Below are 7,987 nucleotides of genomic sequence, written 5' to 3'. Positions count from 1 at the left end.
GATCTGTTGCCGAGTGGAAGGACAAAAGGTCTTGTACTAAAATTCTCTGTGACTCGAACAAACCCGAGCCCTCTTTTTCTCTTTCTAAACATTTATCTCTTTTACATCCACTCGCCAAAACCATCCCAGCGACCAGACTTTAACATGTGCGCTGAATTATTCAAAGCTCACGCTCAATTATTTATCAGTCTGGTATATTTGGATCATTTGTTAAGAGTCTGCTGGATGGAACAGTGGCTCATCCATGAACACTATGCAGAAAATACAAGTATTCAGACCAACATTGTCCACGAAATTGGCACATACACGATCTGCTGGCAGAAGACTTTGTAGTGCCATCAGCTCTGCCATCTTTAAAGTCACCATGAAATCAAAATGGACAATACTGTTTGTTTGTTTTTTTATGGAATATTGCAGGATTTATTATATAAATTATTTATTTGTGCACATTTATTTTAATTCATTTGCCCTTGTAATCAAAATAGCTTCTCTTCCCTCTTGCAGCAAGAGAGATTGACCAATAGCAAACCACAACCATCCAATCAATTCCCCATGGACATAACATTTTTTCTTGTTCGGGAAGCCGTTTCACTTGGATATATATATCATAAAAAAAGACTATCGCAACTTGCGTTTCATGCAGACTTTAACAAAGTGATAGGGGCGGCAGTGGCTCAGTTGTTCATGTAGGTTGTCTACAAACTGGAAGGTTGGTGGTTCGATCCCCGGTTCCACCTGACCAAGTGCCGAGGTGTCCATGAGCAAGACACCGAACCCCAGCTGCTCCCGACGAGCTGGATGGCGCCTTGCATGGCTGACACCGCCGTCGGTGTGTGAATGAGTGTATGAATGGGTGAATGTGAGGCAAATGTAAAGCGCTTTGGATGGCCGTAGGTCTGTTAAAAGCGCTATATAAATGCAGTCCATTTACCATTTACCATAGCTTTTAGCTCCCAATAATAGTTAAAGGGTTAGTTCACCCAAAAATGAAAATTCTGTCATTAATTACTAACCCTCATGTCGTTCGACACCTGTAAGACCTCCGTTCATCTTCGGAACACAAATGAAGATATTTTAGTTAAAAAAATCTGATGGCTCTGAAAGGCCTCCATTGGCACAATGCACGGTTCACTCTCAAGACCCTTAAAAGGTACTAAAGACGTCGATTTCAAAACACAGCATCATGAAGCTTCGAAGCGTTATGAATCAGTGAGTCGAATCATGATTCGGATCGCGTGTCAAACCGCCAAACTGCTGAAATTTGGCGATCCAAACTGCTCATTCGACTCACTGATTCATAACGCTTCGAAGCTTCATGAGGCCGTGTTTTGAAATCGTCATCACTATATAAGTCGTTATTTAGGGTTTTTTTGTGAACAAAAACTATTCTCGCCGATTCATAAAGTTATTGTAGAACCACTGTAGTGAGATGGACTTTGTAACAACGTCTTTAGTACCTTTTAAGGGTCTTGAGAGCAGTGATGCCAGTAACGCGTTACTCTAATTTTACTACTTTTTCCAGTAACGAGTAATCTAATGCGTTACTATTTCCAAACCAGTAATCAGATTAAAGTAACTTATCCAAGTCAGTGTGAGTTACTATTTTTGTCATTTTCCTTAGTAAAAATATTTTTGCTTTCTTGTTTAGTCTCAGCAGGGGTTTTCCGGCATAGAGAATTACGAGCCTCCGTCAAATTTCTTGCCGCCTCCGTCTGTCGACAAAACTCAAGACAGGCAGTCACTTGCTCAGATTAGGCATGTCGTGATAATTAAATAATCATCAGAAATATATATTGTCACAACATCCTTCAGCAATCATTATTAGTATATTATGATTAGCTAGTAACTTAGCCTACAAAGTCATCTAAAGCCATTCCATAGCTGAATGTCTTTCCTCCGCTGTAGCTGTCAATCTCCGTTCAGCATTCAAACTGCGCGTCGCGTTCGGTTCCAGTCAGCAGCACGGTAAAGCACACTCCAATATGATATATTCCCGTTATAATACTTGATATGTTGATACAATAATTTATCTTCCTGGAGTTTATCTAGCGGTTTCTGAAAGATGTTGTGCTCGCTACCCAGGTGACAACACAAGGACTATTAATTAGCATCACAAAACTGTGAAGAAACAAATAATCAGTGAATGTTTGAACCGATATAGGCTACATAGTAGACTAGGATTTGTGGGCTCAACGCTCATCTTCTCTTTATGCCGTGAACTTTTCAATGTGCACTCGCGCTGCACTGCACACACTGATTCCATGTTGCTTTAAGCGCATCATTCTGCACCCGGGATGCGCAGAAGCGCTTTGTTGCCGCTCTGTTTTGAAGCGTTTCATATATTTTCATAGTTTTGTGCGCTTAAAGATTATTAAAAAATATATTGTTCTTACGTATCGATCATATATTTGTTGTCCCATTACAGAGCTGCACATTACGTTTACAATAAAATATAAATCTTGTAATTTTATATTATTTGTGTAGGCCCATAATTATTTACATTCATATATAAATAATTAAATTTAAAATTAAATATAAATTGTTTTTCATAAATGTATTTAATAAGAACACAAAGTAATTTGTACCTTTTCATTAACATGTTCAGATTTTATCAAATTAGTCAAAAGATTTTTTTTGGAGATACAATTTCAGGAGATACATTGTTGACGTTACTGTTAAAAATGCACTTCCAATAAAGTGTTGGCAAAAACGATTGTCATTTTTATGTTGAGGCTGCAGAGGTGTTGTCGGCAACTGATGAATGTAACTAATAAAGTAACTTGTAATCTAACTTAGTTACTTTTAAAATCAAGTAATCTGTAAAGTAACTTAGTTACTTTTAAAATCAAGTAATCTGTAAAGTAACTAAGTTACTTTTAAAATCAAGTAATCTGTAAAGTAACTAAGTTACTTTTTCAAAGTAACTGTGGCAACACTGCTTGAGAGTGAACCGTGCATTGTGCCAATGGAGGCCTTTCTGAGCCATCAGATTTCAACTAAAATATCTTCATTTGTGTTCTGAAGATGAACGGAGGTCTGACGGGTGTCCAACGGCATGAGGGTGAGTAATTAATGACAGAATTTTCATTTTTGGGTGAACTAACCCTTTAAGTACTCTCAGCTCAATCTATTCTGCTGTTTTTTTTTTCAAGAAAAAAAGTCTGCAGATTCCATCTGCAAGCTACTGTTGGTTTTGGCAGCAAGTCAGACTGAGCTGTGACAGTGCAAATCCATTAGCAATAATGCAAGTTTTCTCATCTTCGGTTCAACTGTCCATGTGTGATGAATCTATTAATGGAGTTCTCGTAAATAAGAAAAGCTAGTTTATGGGAAGATGTGCCTTGATGAAATTAATCGAACAAAATGATGCTAAAAATGCCCAGTTAGAGACCTGTGGTGAGCTGTAAACGGTGGGTTTCTCTGGTACTGTTCACATATTTACTAAGCAGAAGCCCCTTGTTATAGGTTCCTGTTCTCGCTGGCCTCCCCAAGGGTTGAGTAGGCCTATGTCCACAAAAGTGAAGGATTCCTCAGGTCAACAAGGTCTCTGTGCACTCCACAGCCAATTACTTCCTGTAAATGTCAGTGCAAAGTAGAAGACCACTGAATACTGATAAGGTCACATGCCCTGTTATCAAATTTCCTCACTGTAAATGTGTAAACACACACCTGAGAATGATAGATTAGTCTTACTTCTTATTGTGTACTCTGGTATCATAAGGCAAAAGTTGTTCAGTTCATGTCCTCAAGTCTGGATGTAAAGTATATTCTCTCTCCATGCATCCCATTACACTGTTGCTATAGGGGCGTACTACCAAATGAATTCCATATTACTGTAGTTGTCATGTATGAATACTGTACTTTCGGTATCCATGGAATATTCACATTGCCTATACTACAAAATATGCAGTAACAGAAACTGGCTGAATTCAGAATGACACACCATTACTCTTAGTATTGCTGGCATATAAAATTCAACTCAATTTAAAATAAAGCTGAAATAAAATAATAATGGATGAAAAACTAAGAAAAAAAAAAAAAAATGAAATGTATAAATGTTACTTTGGAATCTACCTGAAATGGTAATAAAGTACTAAAACTAATACTGAAAAATAAAAATATTTCTTCACAATTGTGTGCATATATTGCATACATTTCCATATAAATGTGAATATATATAGTACATAAATATATTTATACACCCTGTACAATATTATCACATATACATTTTTACATTATGAAATGTATTATTGAATAAAAAATTATAGGGGCAGAGCAGGGAAACCTAACACCTTTTGACTTTCTCAGTTTGTGTAAATCCACTTGCGGTTCAGAGTATTTATTTTTTCCCACATTAATTTCACACGTCTAGTGCAATTATGTGGTTTTGTTTCATTAATTCAGTGTAAACATTTTTCTTGATATACCCCGAAAGAATGGAAGTGAAATGTGACAACATGGCACATAAGTGGTAACATGTGAGAGGCACATTTGATCTAATAAAAAATATACAAGACAAACTGAAATATTGTCGAATAAAATACGATTATCAACTTTCGCATATAAATAAGGGCATTTTTTAATAGTTTGACAAAAAACAGCAAAACAGCTATAGGGCCTACAGCATAGCTCAAAACATGCATACTAATAACAATAATTTATAATTTCTGAACATTAACTCTCAGTCTTTATTCACCATTTTCTCATGGTTTCTCAATAGAATTCAAAGTATAGAATACCATAATAGGGGCACAATGTAACGCAGTGTTACAACATGCCCCACCTGCGGATTTAAACCCGGCTCGTGTCTTCTGCTGTTAGATCAACGATCTCGACTGTTAAATAACAGATATAAAATTAAAATAATATCAGATATGTCTAATTTAAAATAAACACAAATAACAGAGATAAAAATGTTTTACTTCAGTAAATAATTTATTTTGCTATGGTTAAATAAATGTTCAGTGATATCTTCCAAAGATTTTTAAATTTTGGCACAATTTTTCTCTGTATAGTGTTGAAATGACAACTAGTAAATACACTAAGTTTCGTCATGCTGGCATGTGTGGAGTTTTAAACCATGTGTGTTATAACTAACCCTGCGGTATGTTGTCCCCGCGCTCACCACATTACAATATATGTTTTCAAAATATGAAAAGCAGCAATTCCTTAAGTATTATTCAATATATTGTAATATATTAAGACAAAAGCTTACATTATTCTTTATATTTTCAATACATATTAAATCATTTAATATCGTTCATATATAGGGAAATATATTTTCTTTGCGTAAAGGAATATTGTCCCTCTTGCAAAACACACAAAGGCTTTTCTAACAATAATGAGCAATAATTGAATAAGCATGTTGCTAAGCTAACAACACAATGGCCTAATAGAAATAGTAGCCTACCCAAAAACTGTAAAACTATCTAACAAATGAAATATTGGGTTAAATACAATTTTTATCATTAGGATAATGATTGAAATGTATTTATACTTTTACAACTTTCAACCATATTTTTCATTGAGCTTGCTGCAGTACATTCTTAAATCATCTTTCTGTGAAGGACACGAAATCCTGCATTAGTCAAAAAGCAATATCTTAAAAGTTTAGAAGATCCTCCTTTGCTTATGAGCCCTTAAAATGCTGTCTAGGTAGGCAGCTCAGGCGTTTTTGGAACATGCGGTGTTGCAGGCGGTAAATTCTGCTGCCTTCACATGCTATCGGAAATGTCCTACTTCCCACTTCTGAAGTCGTAATTACGAGCTCATCGCTTTCAAGTTTTGACTTGAGAGGGCTTTCATGTCCAATTTTTTAACTAGGAAACTAGTATCTACGGTATTTCCAATAGCACGTGAAGGCAGCATTAGTATTCCAGTCGTTCCCAGAGACTGTTTTCGTGGACTCAACAGGGGTATGATTCATGTCCCTCAGTTGAAAGGCTGGACAAAAGGCCTGACGATTTAATTTATCACACCAAACACAACACCCCAACCCCACGGCCCTTCTGCGGGCATTTCCACTCACTCACCGTAATTATTTCACTTATCATTTCAAAAGGCTGCTACTGGCCTCCATTGCCATTCATACCACAACAGGGAAAGAGCCAACTGCCATTAACTGCTGTGATTCAGCCTCAGATTCATTTAAAACTCCATTTAAAAAACAGTGAGTGGAATTCTGAAGAACCGATAGAGACAAGAAAAAAGGATAGAAAGCTTCAAGGCACAAAACCCTGTCACTAAATCCATTATGGTGCACTGTGTGCAGACCCCGACCACAATGCACTTCTCCAAACATCCTGCTTCCTACTTTAAAGAGTATTTTTGTTTTTTAAAAGTGTTTAAAAAGTTTAGAATTGCTAAATAAAATTGACTAAAGAAAAACATTAATGTCTCGTGAACTCTGTGAATGAAGTAACCGTATGTTTCAGTAAACTGCTCTGAAAACCCAAACATTATAATCAGTTTTCCCTCCATGGAATTTTTGATTTTTGACTTTTGATTTAAGCTACAGGTCAAGACACTACCTTTACTTGATAAAAGAGAGGGAAAGATAGAGCCACCAATATCTCACCTTCAGGCAAGTACACTAGTGACCTCTTGTGGCTATACTGATATATGATTATAACTAAATCCAAGTGAAGACCCCAAAATCAAGATCCAGTGAAAAGTCCAATAACCTTTTTTTTAAAATTGCAATTTTAATGTAATTCTTCATAAAATATAAAGAAAGCTTTGTTTTACATTGGTTTTAAGAATCAAAGACACAAATGAGTCCCAGGCCCAGACCAAAGTTATACTTTGGAGGTCTTAAGACCAAGAGCAAGACTCCAAATGTAAATTTACTTGACCAATTTTTATTTTATTTTTACAGGGTTTGGACTATATCCATCCAAAGTTATACTTTAACAAACAAAGTGATTCTTCACTCCAGAGAACACGTCTCCACTGCTCTAGGGTCCAGTGGCGGCCTGCTTTACTGCATCCCACGCTTTGCATTGCACTTGGTGATGTAAGGCTTGGAAGCAGCTGCTCGGCCATGGAAACCCATAACATGAAGCTCTACACACTGATCTTGAGCTAATTTGAAAGCCACACGAAGTTTGGAGGTCTGTAGCTATTGACTCTGCAGAAAGTTGACGACTTCTGAGCAGTGCGCCTCAGCATGCGCTGACCCCGCTCTGTGATTTTACATGGCCTACCACTTCGTGGCTGAGTTGCTGTTGTTCCTAATCGCTTCCACTTTGTTATAATACCACTAACAGTTGACCATGGAATATTTAGTAATGAGGAAATTTCACAAATGGACTTACTGCACAGGTGGCAACCTATCACGGTACCACGCTTGAGTTCACTGAGCTCTTGAGAGCGACCCATTCTTTCTCAAATGTTTGTAGAAGCGTCTGCATGCCTAGTGCTTGATTTTATACACCTGTGGCCATGGAAGTGATTGGAACACCTGAATTCAATGATTTGGAGGGTGTCCCAATACTTTTGGCAATATAGTGTACATTTTGAAATATCAAATAAATATACTCTTGGTGAGCATAAGAGACTTTTAGAAAAAAAAATAGAACCAACCCCTAAACTTTTTAGTGTAAATGCAAAAAACAAAGGAACCCCAGTGTGGTTCTAAAGTGTACATTGCAAATATTTTGTCACCGTTAAGCTTTTTTTTAAACAGTAAATAATCTTCTTTGAAGACTTTCTTTGGTTTGTGTTTTTACATTCTCCTTCCATTACTAGAACCTCAATTTCTTTAAAAGACCATGGCCCGGTTTCACAGACAGGGCTTATATTAAGCCAGGATTAGACTTTAGTTCAATTAGGGCATTTAAGTAGCTTTTATAAATGTGCAAAAAAAATAAAAAATACAGTTGTGCATCTTGAGACAAAACAATGGCGCTGGTATAGTCAGTGAAAGTTGCTTTATAGTTAATACTGCTCAAAATACATTCTAGTCTGGGACTAGGCTTAAGCTTAA

Source organism: Gobio gobio, assembly GCF_949357685.1.
Source record: "Gobio gobio genome assembly, chromosome: 21".
Taxonomy (NCBI): domain Eukaryota; kingdom Metazoa; phylum Chordata; class Actinopteri; order Cypriniformes; family Gobionidae; genus Gobio; species Gobio gobio.
Note: the sequence above shows the minus strand (reverse complement) of the source record.